This window comes from Argiope bruennichi, chromosome X1 (genome assembly GCF_947563725.1).
Source record: "Argiope bruennichi chromosome X1, qqArgBrue1.1, whole genome shotgun sequence".
Lineage (NCBI taxonomy): Eukaryota > Metazoa > Arthropoda > Arachnida > Araneae > Araneidae > Argiope > Argiope bruennichi.
This window is the reverse complement of record NC_079162.1, coordinates 20,828,959-20,847,118: the sequence shown is the minus strand read 5'-3', so window position 1 is coordinate 20,847,118 and position 18,160 is coordinate 20,828,959.

The window sequence follows — 18,160 nt, the reverse complement described above, 5'->3', positions numbered from 1 at the left end:
AAACGAAAATTTAGAAGCTATGCGGTATCATTTTCACAAATATCTCTATCTTTCATTTAATAGACTACTACCTTTCTGAAATGCACTTGCCCTAAAAATATAGCTTTTCTTTGAAATGTTTTCCAAAAGGGGATTTTTAAGAAATAATGGATATTTCCACTATTTTGCGACAGTGAATGAAATTCTCTCAAAATCTAGAAATGGAAAATGCATATTTTGAGCGTAATAAAGTCATATTTTTAGCATCTGCTACATAGTTTGCTAGAAGAAGCAACATTGAGATCAAGGTAATAAGGAGCAAATCGAACGCTCCAATTTCCTGCTGAACTCTTAGACCTTCAATTTCCTTTACGTCAAACTCCAAAGAAATTAAAAAAATAGCTTAGCATACTGAATTTGTTGCATTCAGAAAGGAGTATGTAATTTTAAATTCGATTTACAACCAGCTTTATCACTAAAAAACTTTTTTTTTTTCATTTTTTCTACGTTTTTTTCACTAAACAATATTTTTATGAGTTAGTACGTATTTACTAAATTTTTATGTATTTTTTTACACTTTATCAGGAACATTTTTTAATCTAAAAAAAGTTTGAAGTTGAATTCCGAAAGATTATTTTAGTTTCAAGAAACATTATATTCAAAATTAAAGAAAAGATTTGTTTAAAATTAATGAAAAGCAATATCATGATCTGATCATTTAAATACTCTGAATGTAAGTGTGTATAAATTTCTCATATTATTTAATACGTTTGATGAAATTGCGTATCCCAATCAAAGAACGTCGTAAGAAGACAAATAAAATCTATGCACATTAATAAAAAAACCATAATACATCACATTAGGAAAAAAACATCCAGTTTTAAAGATTTAAATCCTATGAAGTATATTTGGAGTAATAAGTTTCTATTATTGATTTAAATTTAAACATGTGTTTATTTTGACAGTTAGTAAATTTTCATTAATTTGAATCTCTAAAATCTGTTCTCAAACTCACTGAAAATTTGTATAATTATCTCGTATTTTATTATTCATATTAAAAAGACTTTATATTTTTCAACAGAAAATTTTAAAAATGGAGAGAACTTGCTTGGATTTTTCATGCAATTATTTATTTATTTTAGTATAGAGTTTCAACATTTGCTTACATTATTAAGTGAGCCTATATCAGCCTTTATTTACTTTAATATAAGTCTTGAAAGCATTTTTCAAATTTGAAAAATACTCAGATGAGGCGCAGATATTGAGTGTGTTCCATAATATACTTGTTGATTGTAATCAGGCATAAAAAAAATATTATGCTTTGAAAGATCCTCCGATTGAGAAATATTTATCATTTTTTTATCATCCAATTTAAATATTTGGAAACGAAGTATTATATTATTTTTCAAACTTGAGAAAATCAGAAAGATATTTTTATAAAGAATACATAATGGATTTTATTAATTAATTCATTTCTTACTGAATTGCAAAAGGACACAGTGGAATATTCGAGTACCCGAATAAGCTTAAAATGAAAACTTTTTGTGCAGCAAACAAAAGAATATTTGCGAAATATTATATTCCTTTGAAGAAACTAAAAATTAAGAATGAGTATTTAAGAAAACTGAAAGTTCAGTTATGCAATAATTCGGTAGAAAACTAATTATCGAAATCCTAGGTCATGGTTAAAATTATTGCAAAACGGTAAATTTTAATTCGCACTATATAAATAGCAAAAAAGGGGCATTCGCGATTTTCCTTTTCGAAATACTTTATACCCTTTTTTAGATTAAAAATTACAATTCTAAGTTATTTTACCAATATTATAATACTTGGGATATTTTATTCAACTCTGAGTCCGATTCAGTGTCATCATTAAAATCATTTTTAAACTAACTATTTGAGGACTGATATTTTGAGAAAGAAATATTTCATTAAAATAATCCTTCCATTCAACTCTTGAAGGAATTCTTTTTTCCTCAATTAGTATAAAATCCAAATAAAATTTTCTTCTGCGATGGTGTTAAACATGCGAGTTAAAAGAAGCAAGGTTATTTTCGATTTTTTTAATTTATGATTGGATAACAGGCAGAACGTTTATAAATCTTATATGGATTTTGATAAATGGAGAGAGAGAATTTTTCACAACTTGATAAATGTATATATTTCCTTTTACAAATAAGCACACTCCAGAAATATTGCAAATATCTTTCGCATAAAATCGGAAATACAACCAGGTGGCAAATTGTTTTGATCCACTACATTTATTATAACATATTTATTTTATCACATCGATAAATAAATGAGCAAAAAAAAGTGATGGGAAAAAATGTTAAGTATTTTGTTGTGCTGATCATTATAAAAGCTTCATCGTCATATAAATAATTTCAAAAATGATTTTAAATCAGAGACATACACTTCTTCTTCATTATTTTCCTATTATTCAATCAACTGACTACTCTGACCATTATCTCTATAATAATTCATTATTATAGAGATTATGTGCATGTGAAATAAGGGCTTAAAGGAACAGGATTTTTTTTTAATTTATAGTATTTTTTTTATTCAGACACTTTTTATAAAAAAAAAAATATTGCAAATTATACAGTCCAATGTTAAACAATACATATGTAATTTTATATAAAATATTATTTTATTTTGCCTGGTTTTAGATATTTACTTCCTTTGTTCTACTTTTCATTTTCTTCTAAAGAATTGTTTTTCCCAAGGTTTGCAATGTTTATTATATTTATTTCTGTAAACATCGTGTTGTACATTATAAATTGTATATAAAAGATTGGTTAATGAGATATCTTATGGTAAGTACATTATCTCTAAAAGCTATTAATTTTTATATAATTTATTTCGAAAATATCTACCGACGATAATTTTTAACATAAACAGAAAATAATGAACGGACCAAAATTCTACAATGCAATGCATTGAATTAATCAGGAACTTGAAATTTAAATACTATTAAAATAGATAAAAATGAATCAAGTTATTTGTTTTTTATACTTAAATCTAGACTTTTAAGAGACGAACAGATTTATTTGATTCTACCAGAACTAAAGTAATGAAAGGATAAAGATATGTTTTATGGAAAGAAGATGAATCATTTCGATCAGTAAGTAACGCGCAGTATTTTTAATTTAATTTATAATAATTGTGAATATTTAAACTAAAAATAATTAAAATTACATGCAAATAAATCAGCATCTAAATAAAAGTACATATTTATATATTTAAAGTCAGAAATATTCACAGCTGTCACTTCAACATATTTCTGGGAAAAAAAATAATTGCGTATTAAAACCGTGTCAACTACAAATTATCGATGGAATTAATTCTTAGTGAATGCAGATAAAAGACAAAAAAAAATATTCAAGCATCGAAATCTACTTCATTCAATCGTTTGTTCATTAATCTAATGACCCTCCCCCTCTTCATTTCACGGGAATTCCATAAAAGAACATGAGCAGCAATCAATTAGTTCATAAAAATCCGCAAACTTCACTGAATTCGGAATTCATTTGCAGACCTTTTTTCAAACAAATACAGCTTCTAAACAAAATCTTCTCGAGGCGTATGTGGTTGATTATCCATCAACTATGGACACCAGTTGCCGATGACAAGTCGTCGCTCTCATTAGCATTCCACCCCTACTTCCACATGCCCGTTTGTTACGCCCCTGTTGCGCTCTTCAAATTACGCTTTTCGACTTCAGACCTTCAAAGTTCTTGTTGGCGCCGGAGGTAGAGGTAAAGACCTGATATTTCCCAGTCAGTATATAGCTCAGCGAAAATTCATCGTTAAATTAATTCCTGAAGAATCCTCAACTTATTGAGGGAAACTATTGAGCCTACGGCAAGTATTGCATTTCTAGAAAAGTTTAGCAAGAATTTTCTTGACCTTGATGAAAAGGTATGGTATAAATAAATAAGAGAGTATTGCGTCAATCCCACTTTTATATTTGTTGATTTATAAGTAACTAGCCGCCATTGGCGACCAGCCGGTTCGCCAATCTTAATGTTCGTTAAAATTTTAATAATTAAATATTTTATGCAATTCCTACTTTAATAGCTTCTTCATCAAAATATTTTTAAAATTCAAATTTTGATAGTCATATAATTCACTCATAATATTAAAAACGCCTTCAATCATAACGTAATATGTATCTCTCTAATTTTCTGTTATCTCCCATAGAATTTATATTTAAATTAAAGTGGAAAGGATTAATCTGCAATTAGTATAATAATATTTTTTTACTGAAACAAAGTATTTTTTTGTAATATGATTACTGAAAACAGTCACTGAGAGTTTAAATCTTAATTTATGTAATATTTCAAGAATTTGTCAACAAAATGTTCTCAGATTCATCATGAGCAGATCGATTCATTAACAATGTTTAATTTTAAATGCATCAAACACTAAGAAAATAAAACGAATCGTTTAAAATAATCGGTTGTAAACAGGTTTAAAAAAACTACTTAAAAAACGATGCACTTAAAACTATAAGCATATACAAAAAATATATAACTAACATAAATACAATTTAATTACAAAAGCATGCAACTAACCTAAAAATAATTAAATCAAGTCCGCAAACGGTGATAATAGTTGTCAATAATCAGAACACAATGCGCATGCGTGAATTTTCAACGCCAGTTGGGGTAACGCTATGCAGATTAGAAATTTTTAATTTTCTTAATTCTGTTTTATTTTAATTCAAAAGTACTTCAGAATGAATCTGAAAGATCGATTAATTAACAATGTTTAATTTTAAATGCATCAAACATTAAGAAAATAAACAGAATCGTTTGAAATAATCCGCCGAAAAATGTTAACCCTAGCCTCATTAGTGTTGGAAAAAAAAACTGAAGACTTACTCATATGGCGTTGGGGAAAATGAAAAGATTTTTTGGCGGGAAAGTTTTTAATTAATAATTAAAATTATAATTAAAAATTCAAAAAAGGGACCCCAGGTGCACATTCCCGACCTCTAAGGTATGCATGTACCAAATTTGGTAGCTGTAGGTCAAACGGTCTAGCCTGTAGAGCGCCAACACACACACACACACATTGAGCTTTATATGGGTATAGATTAATACACTAAAAGGGTATAAAGATATCATTATTTATAATCGAAAATTATTCAGTGTGTGCAAGTTTAAGCTATGAGTTATGCAACCAAATTTTCTCGATTAGCATTAAAAATAATTTCCTAAAATTTCACCTACTGTGGGAAAACTATATCCATACCATCATTTAAAAAATCAAAAATATCAGTGTACTGTGTTGCTATTTTATTTCTTTTAATTTTATGTAGATTCCTAATAGGAAAGCTCTCAGCTATAGTGATTTTCATCACGCGGCTACAGTATGAAAATAATAGTGTGTGTTTGTGTGTGCTATTGGGCAAACGGTTTTATACTGTAAAATCGTCTTAAAGTAGCCATAATTTAATTTATTGATCACTTGATTTGTTGAAATTAAATTTGAATGCAGTTTTTCGCTGTTATTTCAGTAAGTACGAGCCATGACCATTAGAGAGAAATGCAACAAAGCAACTTCATCACTAAAAATATAAAACAAATAGAGATTTCTCGTTTTTGGCCATGACGTTGGAATTGAAACTAAGGAATTAAAGAACTGCTAGGGCAGCAATTTAAGACAGATGATGTTATCGTTATTGCATCCCAATAAGTGTGGGAACATTCGCAGTAGAGAATTTAATGTGTTTATAAGTTTGAATTTAAATTGGGAGGGAATAATTTTATGAATGCAGTGAAAATGAAATTATTACACACACAATATTATTTGTGTATATAATGAAATTTTTTTTTATCTAATTTAAATCTTTCTTGATTTTCTAATTTTGACATTAAATTAACGCATTTTACTTTATTCTAAAATGTTCACTTATTCCTTGTTCCGAATTCTACCCTTTAATGTAAATATTACTAACACACGCTCTTAAAAATGGATGACACTCAAAGAAAAATGCCTAACGCCCACTACATTCTTTTAAAGATACTTCATATTCCATTTCCTAAGTCAGCACGAGTCAAAGAAATCCCTATCAGAATCATAGTAAAATCACTGTAGGGAAAAAATATCTGTCACTTTGCTCTTGTATCGCGATGTCAACAAACGTCTTTTTATCATCGTTTCTCCTCTGTTCAAATTATGTCACCGTAGTAAAATAAATTTGAAATTAAAATTTCTGCAAGTTTCTTCTTTTCTGCCATGCATCTGTAAAATTATGTTGATATATATATCAAGAATAAGTGTCAAAAAAGAAAGACGAAGCATTCCAACACAATGCCTTTTCTTCAAGTAGGGTAATGACATCAACTATGACAGGGTCCTATGACAGATGGAGAAACCTGCATACTTTAGTATCTTCTGATTTCTAAAGAGTTCAGTAGGCTAAGTTCAGAACAGAAGATCTGATGACTGTGGCGATGTGTGTGACTGGTTGTGGCTTCGAATGAAAAACAATTCGTTTTCTGTTGTATGTCACAACTATAGTTTTCATTTTTTGCATCTGCTTAGCTTCTCTGCTTTTTGTTTTAAGTTTGTTACTGTGAGTATAACATTTCCGTAAAAAATTTCAGGTGATGCCATTTAGAAATGTTGAAACTTTGACACTATAACCGAAAATTTAAGAGCTAGGTTGTGGTTTTTTGCTTTTTTTCTCAAACGTGTACCGTATAATATCTCAAATCAAGATTTCTTTCTGTTCGTTTGAAGGATATGTATATAATATATATGCGCATGCACTTGTATAGTTAAAATATCTGTTCGGATAAAAAATGGCCTTAAAGTCGATGTTTGTCAAAATCTAAAGGTCAAATTGTTCGTGGAATACAAAGCTTTTCCGCATCAATTTATCTTTGGCTAGTACTATAATCTCCAAAATGAAAAGTTAAAAATGTACTAAACAATGAATATCAAGCGTGAAATCTTCAGGCTTATTTTCACTAAAAAAATTATTGCTGTTATTGAAGTCTGCTATCATAATCGATATTTTACTAAATACTTGTTTCTGAACGTTTTAAATTAAATAGGATATAGGAAGGAAACTGTATATTTTTAGATAACAATATGTAAAAATGTGCCCAGTTTGTCTGATTAATTATGGAACAAAAATTGTTTGAAAGAAAGAGATAAGCCACCCTGCAATGGCAATAACAAAACTGCAGAGTTCACGAGGCATTTCCTTTATATTATACAGTATTTCCCGTTTCGTTTTTCTTCTTGTAATGAACTGTAATTAATGGTTCAACTAGGATAAGCTCCTTATTATGGATAATAAGCGAAGTAATTGTGGCCAGAAATGTCTTGTCTCCTTCAGCTATGAATATAATAGTTCTTACTTTCAGTGTGATTTATTGCGAAACTAGATAATGTTTATGATTATAAAGAGTTAAAATAATTATATATTATTTTATTGTATAATATTATAAATGCTCTGTATTTTATAAATGCTATTGATAAACAAAGATAATTAAACACCTTTTATTTGTTTTAGGTGCGGGTTATTGTGTTTCCATATAATTAACAAATTATTGTAAAATTTTGAATTGTTATTACTAAGAAAAATATTTTCACAGATAATTTTTTATATAAATAGCCACAACCTTAAGACTTGTTATCAAATTGCCACTCGCTGTTTTTAACATAAATTTGGTTTATATTATGTTATATTAAAAGCAAATGCGTTTAAATTATTTTCATACAAATTAACCAACATTTTATCTTTCTCTGATTATATCAGGAATAATCAAAGAAATCATCGAAGAAATTGAAGAAAAATTATAGGAGTTCGATGATAAGCATTTATGCATTTATTTTTCAATTAATAAATAAAATATTTTAAACTTTGTTTATAAGAGGGAAATACTTAATTAAAACATATGTATTGGTAAACAAACTTATTTTGAATCCTCTTGGAATTTCTATTTAATTACATGATAAGAATATATAAAATCAAGGATGTTCAAGAGTAATTTTCTGTAAAGTGAATTTTTAGAAAATTACTCTTTATATATCCATTGAATCTCAATGACATTATAAATGATATTAAATTTCTTTAATATACACAGAATTAAGTATTTATTTTTCCATTGGAATAATAAACATGATAAATATAAAATAGCATAAACTACTCTAATGGGCAGTATATGGAATCGTTTCCTAAATAAAATACATATTATATGTATTATACATTAGTGAATTGTTTCTTTAGCATACATGTAACAGTTGATTGCTTTTATCTTATATTTTTAAGATAAAAGAAATCGGACAATAATTTTTTTTTCGAAATTTTTCATTAGAAAAGCACTTATATTTGCATTTACGATACAATTTTTTTTGTTGTTAACTACCGTCTGACAAAAACGTATTTGCAATTAACATTCACTTATTTGTTTAATTTTTATAAAAAATTTTAAGAAGTACTTTATTATAATTTCTGATTATTATCCTCCGTAAATAAGATTTAAACATTTCTCTTAATTTTAGTTTTTATTGTAAATGAACAAAATAAAATATAAATAACAGTTGCGCTTAACTTTTTCATTTACAATGCGTTTCCTCTTGAGAAAATATTTGAAATTCAATAAATCTCTTGGGGATTGATTAATTTTTATTTGTACAGTAAAGAAGACATTTTTAATGTTAATCAAGTTAAAAAACTGCATTAACAGTACAACGAATAAAAATACATTAACAATATTATATGCTAATAAGAAAGTTGTGCAAAGATGATACTTACGGAAATAATAATAAAATTCAAACCAAGTTTCACTTTATGCTTTTTATTCGCCTCGATTTGTTGACGTATTGTGTTTATCTTTATCACTTGTAATAAAGATGAATGTGTGAGAGTGTGTTTTGGCGCTCAACAGGCCAGACCGTATGACCTGGATTTATCAAATTTTATTTCCACCCTCCAAAATATCAAAATTTGGAAGGGTTGGGAATGGACACTTCGGAGGGATTTTTTGAAATTTTAATTAAAAATGAAACAAATTTTGAAGTTTTTTCACAATAACTTCCAAAAATATTACAGTAAAAAATGTTTTTTACGACATCTTAAAATCTAAAAAAATCATCTTTGGTATGGTATCTATTATTTTATGCAATAACTCATTTTTTTAAATTTTTGATTAATTTTTAAAAAATACTTAAGCTTAATTTCTTCAATATATTTCACACAAAATAAAAATAAAAAAAATTAATCTGTACGAGCATGTTTTGTTTGCATGAAAAAAATAGTTTTTATCTATGTGTTGACATCATGCCGATAAAAGCTCAATTAAAAATTTAAGAAATTAATTTTCTCTAAAGCTAAAAAGTTTAATTTTTAGCATATTTCAGTATGAAATAGAATAAGTATAAAAAAAATACAAACAGATGCAGGAATAAGAATCCCATAGCTTTTAAAATATCTGCATTATGATTCAGTAATTTAGTGTTATTTAAGGCAAATATAGTTTAATATAATGATGTAAGTATGAGTTATATGACTATAATAATTTGAAGCTTAAAAATATATTTTATGGAAGCCATAAATTCCAAGTTAAATAAAATATTTCAGTGAAAACTGTAACAATTATTAATCCTGTCGAACCAGCTAATATGCTCTCAAATATGCTTATGAAAAATAAGTTTATACGGAGGAGGAAAGAATGGATAGAATTGAAACAGGTCGTGTATTGCTTCAATTATTCGTAGTATTGTAAATTCGTGTAGAGATTTACAAACTGACTGACAGTAAAGAAGATTGATGTCTATAGAAACTGCAGTGAAACATGTGTATAAGATGTTTAATACACTAAATTACACATTCCCTGAAATTATTCGTATGACAGCTCCATAAGCAATACAAATTATGTAGACAAGTGTACAGAGATATGAAACCAATTCGAAATCACATGCTAATGAAGCCAATGAAGTACCTTTCTTTATGAGGTAGACTGAGCTGGAGTAAACATGCGCAACTCAAAATCGTTTCACTGCAAATATTTGCTCTGACATTGTTAGAGACTACCTCTTATGGCCTTACTTTATGCCTCTTCGCCTAGGAGTTAGTGAATCTTTGGTCTTTCTACAGCAAATATTGTAAGAACTTTTTCGAAGAAGAACATGTTCTCCAGTCACTACATATCTAGGATTCCATTATCACGAGATCCTCCTCCTTTCACGGATGGATTTCGACAATTTTGCCGGCCCCCTCGCATAGGGGTAGAGCATCTTCTCCGTGATCTGGCCATCCGGGTTTGAGTCCCGATTCGGGCATAGTTGTTCTCTATCTGTGAGGTGTGCGAATGTGGCCCCTGTAAAAAGGGGTTGTGCAAGCGAATGTGACGCATTAAGTAGTTAAGTCGTACTCTTAGCCCTAGTTGGCACTACTGAAAAAAAAGATGCTCATTCGGCTTAAATCGCTGACAAATAACTGTCAGCGGGCTTGTAAAGTGTCATAAGTCACCACACAATTTTATTTCGACGAATTTGGATTGGCTCAGTTGATTGGTTTGCTAAATAATCGGACTTATCATGTCAATCACTTTTCCCTCTTGAGACTATATTTAAGCAAAAGCGAACGAATTCGCTTTTGAAATAGTTGAAGACGTTATTGCTCAAATATCTGTAACTGTCAGGGATGTGTAAAATATGGCAGGAATCTTCAAAAATGTTAGGAATTTCATGCAACACTGATATCAGCCTTGTCTAAAAGCTTGTGTGCGAAATTTCAAGTTCCTTCTTTAGAATACACATTCCTTGCTTATGTAAATTTCAGCATGATTAAAATCCTTCATCATACTTATATGCTGCTTTTTATTTCTTGTTTTCTTTTTACTTGTTATAATCCTGCTAGTGAAAGACGCATTTCCAAGTTCGCAGTGTGATACTGAATGATATTTGCACCCATCCCAAGTCTGTCACACTGCCAAGTCCCTTTTGTCCTGCTATGGATTTTTGGAGGCATTAGAGTTTTCTCTCATTATTTCAATCTTATGATGATTCAGAAATTCGTTTGGTTAGTCTCTGTTAATGTACGGTTTGAAGATGCACGAGAGCTATTTTGAAGCATAATTTTCAATTTTGCGCTGTAGTGAGATAACTTTGGCAACATTCGAACATGTATTCGACTTTTTAAACTTCCATGTAACAGCAAGTTGGCAAATTTTCTGTCCTTCAGGGTGCGTACTACACGCAACAATTCTTTGGTTCGATCTTGTACTGAACTCGTGATTTTCAGATCCCAAATTCTTGACTCTACCTGTAGGTCGCCGTGATATTTTTAAACTAGCGATCTGGCAAAAAGATTTAAGCAAAATATTTTACGAATTTCAATAAAATTGATTTATATTAACTCCTTAACTGCAATTTTTAAAAATTTTTGGCCAGATAAGTTACATATAAGCACACAAAAAATGTGTAAATGCATAATTATATTCAAATTATGTTTTGAAAATTTGATATTTTTGGAAAAGGGTATCGTTATAAACTGATCAAAAAATTATTTCAATAATAAACAAAAGACCAAGTAACAGAACATTATTATAACCTGTAAATTACAAATTTATGTATAATATTTCATTATAATGTAAAAACGAAAAAAAAAACATGATGCTTCAATTATGACAATTCTGTTCCATTCAATTTACAGGCTAATTACAAATTTGTTCATTTGTTGTCACAGAGTACACACTTTCTGTTACACACATTATTAACTGATATATAAAGGATGAAACTAAACTGACAGTCGTACCTAGTATACTTTTGGCACCGAGTGGTGCAAGTAAAATTGCCCAAATGGGAATCAGGGCAACTAATGCATTAATGTGCGTAGTATTCTATAGACTTGTCTAAAAAATAGAAATGGCTGGAATCAAAAATAAATAATATTTTAAATGATACATTTGTAGTTTAAGAATTATAGAAAAAAAGTTCGATAAAAATATTTAGATGTTAACGCTTTTTTTGATATTTAGAATATTTGTTATATGTGATTTATAACATTTTCCATAAATTCTATTAGAACTTGTGTTAACCTACTTAATAGATAAATTAATTTCTCCTTGTAAGAATTGTAGTAAAATATTTAAGTCTTAGTTCTTAATTTCACAGTATATCCCATATAATTGATTCATATGCCTATTAATTCAACTAAGAATATACGTGCTGGCACATTATTTTCAATATATAATTTAAGATCTATACAAAAACATTACTTACGTTCTCTCTGCTACAGATGAGTTAACAACATAGTAACTATTTTCTAAATAAGAATTTTCCATTATAAACGCCTTGTTGATTCTTTAAAAATTATTCTTTAGACGATCGTAGATAATAGAAACCGAATTATTGGTGTTGAGATCACATTGGTTAAGGTCATAAAGAATTCAAATTCTTCTTTAAAGACTCAATGATTGTATTCTTGGGAGTTTTGATTTTGTTTCGAAGCAATTGGTCACTTTCCAGAAATGTGATTTCATCATTACTAATGTTCTAAATAGTTGAATAACTTTGCTATTCAATGGAAGATCCGAAGTCTGAGATCTTAATTTATTAAAATGCCCCCGTTTAAGTGGTTTTGGAAGCAACTTTCATCTTACTTTGTGGACCAAACATTCAATTACTATTGTGGTGGGTAAGTTAAGAGATGTGATGACGGTTCAGGCGTCTTCTTCATTACCTCATCGCGGTTCAAAATTGCAAACTTGTACCCTTTGCGTTGCTTTAAAACAGGATGATAGCATAATTAAACAAAACTGAAAAACCGAGACAGTTCATAAACACTTGTTTTGCTTTGTGTCGATCTAATACGCTCATACGCCTAATACGTTCAAACTTTTTAATATGCATATATTTATTTCCCCTTTCAAAGTATCCTTTTGATATAATGTTTTTATCAGCTGGAATAAAATTTTTTAAATGTGAAACTTTGATTACCTTCCCAAGAGAAAAGCTTAGGACTGCTGTTGTTTAATAACAAGGTATTGAATTCGGGGTCAGAGAGATTCAGATTCGAAATTGGATTCCACTAAAAGATCCGATTTATATGTAGACATATTGCACAATTAATCTGACTTCATGGGCCAAACGTCAATCCGTTATGTGGTGCGGACTTTTAGAGCGTTCATGTTAGCTCAGGTGTCCTCATCATCTGACAGCGGTTCGAAATCACATTGTCTGTCTCATAATAGAATTCATGAAGCTTCAAAATGAGTGCTTATTATAAGTGAATTTTATAAAGCGAACAGCAAGAAATGTTTGTTTTGATTCCTGCCGATCTATCAGCTTAAATACGTTGAAACTTGTTATATAAGTATATTCTTATATCATCAAGAAATGTGTGTTTTGATTCCTGCCGATCTATCAGCTTAAATACGTTGAAACTTGTTATATAAGTATATTCTTATATCATTTAAACTTATCTTAAAGGTATAAGGTTTTATTTCAGTTGGAGGAAATTTCTAAAAAGAAAAAATATGACCTCCCTCCGAGATAGTTTATGGCAAAATTTACCTCGTAGAATGGCCTCCGTTTAGGGGCTGGAAGGTTCCAGGTATAGAGGAGACTACGTTACATATGAACCTGGATCGCGTTTCATTTCACTTCGTAGACCAAAGTCTTGTACGTTACTATGATATGACAATTTAGAGAGGTGATGACAATTCAGGCTTTGTTCTCGTCATCTCATCGAAGTTCAAAATTAAAAGAACATGTCCCGATATACCCCTTGAGTTGTTTCAAAACGGAAAATGTTAACATAATCAAACTAAAACCATAATTAATAAGCCATAAACATAATTAAATTCATAAATACGTGGTCCAAATAAGCTCGAGCTTGTCTAATTTGCAAATAATCGCCTTTCATTTGAACCTACCCATATAATATGACGTTTCCTTTCAAGTAGAATGGAACTTTGGACCTAGTTGTAATCTGTCGAAAGGTTCCAGATGCGAATGCAGTAAAAGATTGGCCATGCATGTTGTACTGGCATACGAAAAATATGACATGCGCAAACCGCTTTCCCGTTTGTGTGGTGAGAAATTTAGAAGAGGGCTGATACATTTTCCTCGTTATATGATTGCGGCACAAAATTTCCAAGTCTTCTAGAATAGCCTTTGTGATGCTTCAAACCTAAAATTTAATATAATTCAAATCCGAGTATAATTTTAAAATACGTGTTTTGCTTTCTGTTTATATATTAGTCCATGTATGCTGAAAGTGATTAATATGAACATAATCATCTCTCAATTCAATATATCGAATGGTTATGAAATGATCTTTAATTGGAACTGAATTGAATATCAATGCTCTGAAGCTTTATTAAAAACATTTTCTTCTCTCATTTTAACATATCGAATTGTTATGAAGTTTTCTTCAACCAGTTAACTACAGAATTTTTTTCTTTAAAGTCCCACAAGTTCCCCTCTTTAAAATCAAGCGATGACACATATACAATCGAACGCAATACAAATGACAGCATTGTAAATTTTGCAAAAAATCATAATAAACGAATAAAAATTCATTTTTTTAGATTAAAAAAACGGCACATCGACCACGCCAAAATGAAGAATGGGATAAACGCTATATACACGCGGAACGCAGTTAACGAATTTTTTTATTTAATTAGTTAAATGTGCATTTTTGATGACTATTCCTCAAACTTAAAAATCTACGTTCTGCTTTCTATCGATTTATCAATCCAAATGAGATAGATTTGTTTAACGTACAAAAGTTTGTCTTACATTTCAATCTCCACCATTTACTTGGCTCAGAACAGCCAAATATGGCTCTTTCTCCAAAAAACACCAAACAACCAACTTACATTTCAATCTAGATTTTCTTTTTCATTTAAATTAATTAAATCCCGCGCATTTTCAAATAAAATTGCTTTATAAAAGCAATGCACGTTGATTATAATGAATATGCTTGGAGAAGCAAAATATCCAATTAGAATTAACTTACTATGATATCATTAAAATTTTGCGAGTTTCTGCAGTTTTTCGTAAAGATTAACTGAACTTCGAAAGAAGGATTATCTCCAGAATATTCTAATTAAAGCGACCGACTTTTACCACCGTATTTGTGGCGTTATTTTTGTGATTAATGCGTCATTTAAAAGACATATTTTTAGAAAAAAAAAATTGTCTTATTATTAGTACTTTTTGAAAAAAATAAGGATAATTCGAAAATGCTTTATTTCGTTTGAATTAGTGTTATCTGATTTTTTTCTTTTAATTTATATTAATTCATTGAGAGACTGAAATTTCTCCCGTCTTCATAAATGCGTGTGCTTCTTATTTCATCATTAATTGTTCTAAAAATATATAAAAAAGGTATTTAATAAGATGATTAGTGTGAAAATAAAAAGTAATGCCCTATGAAAGATTTCACTAAATGGAATTTTTCTTGAATTATGTTTTAGGAAGGTTTTTACTTCCATTCTTCTTCTTTATCTCCTTTTTTTCTTTTAAAAAAATAATTTGAGGTGTATTACTTTAAATGATTTTTTTAGTGCAAAATCTACATGTTTTTAAAATTATGCATTCTATTTTCCTCTTTATAATAAGATTCCCATTTACATGAAATGTTTATCATGCTTACTTCACGCCAGTTCTTTTTAAAAATGTGTTGCTACACCAATAATTTCTATTAAATAAGTGTCTTATTTAATAGAAGAAACAACAAAAATTCTTTTGTCTTTAAACTGAATTTATGAAGGAAAAAGGGGGAAATTGTGCATTAATAGAGCGTTTTTATTAGTCAGTCATTTTTATTTAAAATTTTGGCTGATTTAATATTTTTTTTTGAAATTTGTAGATTACATATGATAAATGAATTCTATACATTTTTGCAATCAAAGAGCCATTCTTGTCGTTCTTCACGGATACACAGAAGCTCCACCAGCCATAAGTAAAACATTATCTGAATGCTTTAAACATACTAAGAGACTAAGTGCGCCTGATGTGACATTTGGTAAGTTCAAGAAAGTAACAGTACCTTTAAGAGCAATTCATTATGAATAATTGTAGCCTAAAACAGTTGAGGGTTCTGCTAAGGGCTAAACAGGAAAATAAATACTTTACAATAAAACCATCGAGGAATGATGTAGACCATTCGATTATAATCAGTTGATGCTGAAAAACTAAAATATGTTGCTCTGATAGTGGAAAAATCCTTGTTATATTCACAGCATAAATTATATATATAATGAAGCTATTTTTGTATAAATCTCACAATTTAATAGGGTCAATTAAATAGGGCGTAATCATAGCTAGAATGCCCTCGCAAATCTCCACATCTCAATAATACTCTGATATTAGTGTGCCAAAATTATATAAATAAATACATTTGTGTGGATTCCATATTTAGTTTTCTTTCACTGTATCAGCCATCTTTTGGAATTAAAACGATTTTTTTTTTTCGAAATAAAAAAATATCCTAACTTTAAAAAGAATTCATATTTATACTTCTGTGCATTGTTATTACATAGTCAGATACTATTCGTTTCAATATCCCGAGACTATTACTTTTCGACGATTCTACCTCGTAAATGATGAGACACGGAAAGATGAGCGCATTTTCAGAATTCTTCGACATTTTTTGTCTTAATTTCTGCCTCATTAGATGCTTTTTCGTTCTGTTTTCTCCTACGTGTACGTGCGTGTCGTGTCGTTTCTGGCCATGATATTTTATTTTAAATCGAAATTGCATATTGATTGATTATATTGCTAGTTCAAGAGACAAAAAAAGTTTTCAGGAGCGGAGCATGGAATATTTTATATAATATCATTAAATGCGACAAATATTAACTACCGTTAATTGGAAAATGTTATCAAAAAATTCAATAACAAATAAAAAAGAAGTGTTTTAACATGAAAATCATTATTTTGTAAAAAAGTTAATTATCAAATTTTAAGAACATAAATCTTTCATTTATTCATCACATTTTAATATTTTGGCCCTAACAGTAAATAAAATTTTTTCTAAAGTATTTTACTGAGAATTAATATCTTTTCCCCAGAATATTAGAAATATTCTGCAATTTTTACACTTTCTAATCAGCAAATAGCCCCAGTTCACCTTATTGTTAAGTATAAGCATCTCTTCCTTTCATCATTCCTCTTCCTCTTTTAACTAAATAAACGCATCCTGACGCATTCCCAAAATTGCTGACGTTTTATGAATCCGTGAATGAAGTAAACATATATACAGATACAAAATTTGTAAAAGCAGATTGTGATGCATTACAGATTTTAAGCAAGTCAAGCCAGAGTTAGCGCATTGACTCTCTCAATAGGGAAAAGTAGTTTCATCAGTAAAAAAAGGCTTTAAAATATTGTGATTCATGCTTATGGCAAATGATTCCCTATCGGCTATATCTGGCGTTGATTCTAGTAGCAATATCATACGTCTAGCATTAAATGAAGCAACCAAATAGTTAAAATAAAGGATGGATTTACATAAACATACTTGATATTTTTCTTTAATTGAATTTTGAACATTTTTTTCCTGTGAAACTAAAAATACGTTTTCACCTAGAAAACCGCAAAAATTTGTTTCTTTCTCAGTGTTAATGGATCTAAGATGTATCATTAAAATGTTTCTAAAAAAAAAAAAAAAGATCAATCAGCACTGAATTAAAAAAATCTATCATCGAAATAAAATATTCAAAGATTCTTTAAAATTTACAAGACGATAACTTAGCTGTCAAGTTGGAAACGAAATTTAATATAAAGAATATTATCGTTATTCGTTGGAGATCTAGAGAAAATTTATCTTTTATTCCGATGTATTTTTCTTTCAAAACAAAGCTGGTAATTTCTTTTTGAGGTGAAATGTAATGCAAATGAAATCTACAAAAAATGTCATTATAAATGCATTGAAATGACTCTTCATTTTATAAGAAATTGAACCATAGCGTAGCGACTCATTTACATCTTATCTCTTTTATGCTATTAGAAATAAATGTCAACCTCGCTTATCGCTTTTCATTCTACCTAAGCAGACATAAATGTAGCTTAAAGCAGATCCCAAATGGAGATGCTACCTAGTACATTAGTCCTGCTTATCGTCTCCGACCAGGGCTTAAGGCCGAGTGGCCTTGTGGTATGGTCGGGAACCGAAGGCTCCATACTCAAGATCCGATTC